We start from the raw sequence: 965 nt of genomic DNA, 5'->3' as shown, positions 1-965 counted from the left end.
CAGTAGGAACGACCGCGTTGTTTGCTATTTGTGCTGTGGAGTCGCTGGTGTGTGAGAGCCAAATATTGGATGGGGCTAACTAGGTTCCTCTGCCAGCTCCAGGATGCTGTGGTACTCACAGATCAGGATGTGCCAGGATCCAGAGCTTTTTGATGCAAGGGAAATGGCCGTGCTTCTTTCCTTTTTAAACAGTACAGTTCAGAGTCTCGAGGCCTCAGTTTTCTGGATCACCCAGAAGGTCTTGAATCCAGGGTTTTTTCAAGCTCATGCTCTGTGTTACGTAGTAGGTTGGGATTTTTTGGTGCAGTAAGAAACAGCTCCGCTTGTCTTGGGTTTGGCTGACACAATGTAGGGGCTTGTGACCAAGAATGAGCAGGATCCAGTTAAATCCAGGTTTTACATTTTCCCCTCTTAAGAAGGTAAGGCTTCGACATTTCCTGCCTGGGAAGTGGTGCAGTTTATCTTTAAGGAGGCTAGAGAAATAAGAAATGAGTCTCACGTTGCATGGGTGACATCACTGGCTTTTGGCTCAGCGCTCTGTATTCTCTGTCTGTAGGCTTTAGCCAAAGCTGCAGGGCTCGGTGTTTGAACAAGGAAAGATTCCCAGGTGTACAGAAGATTGGATTCGCTCTTATTTGGGTTAAAAACGGTGAAATGAGATTTCTAAAGCTTGGGGACTCCAGCTCGCCTTCTGTTGCACTTGATCTCTACAAGATGGGTGAGTTATTCCCATTAGAGAGAAAGGGAGTGGAAATTTAAGGAGGAAAAAAAATATGTCTGAATATACGACTGCTGATGCTGGGGATACGATTCGTATGAAGCTGCTGAGCTAAAATCTCAGCTCCGACGTGGAGATCGGGCCATATGGCAGAGAAATGGTGCAGACCGAAAGCTGTTGACAACAGTTAGGGGCTGCTTTCGTCTCCCCGCGTAAGGTGTGTAGCTTCCCCCCCCGCCCCGCTCCC

The sequence above is a fragment of the Aptenodytes forsteri genome, unplaced genomic scaffold, assembly GCF_000699145.1.
Source record: "Aptenodytes forsteri isolate BGI_AS27 unplaced genomic scaffold, ASM69914v1 Scaffold56, whole genome shotgun sequence".
Taxonomy (NCBI): Eukaryota; Metazoa; Chordata; class Aves; order Sphenisciformes; family Spheniscidae; genus Aptenodytes; species Aptenodytes forsteri.
This window is presented reverse-complemented; position numbering follows the sequence as displayed.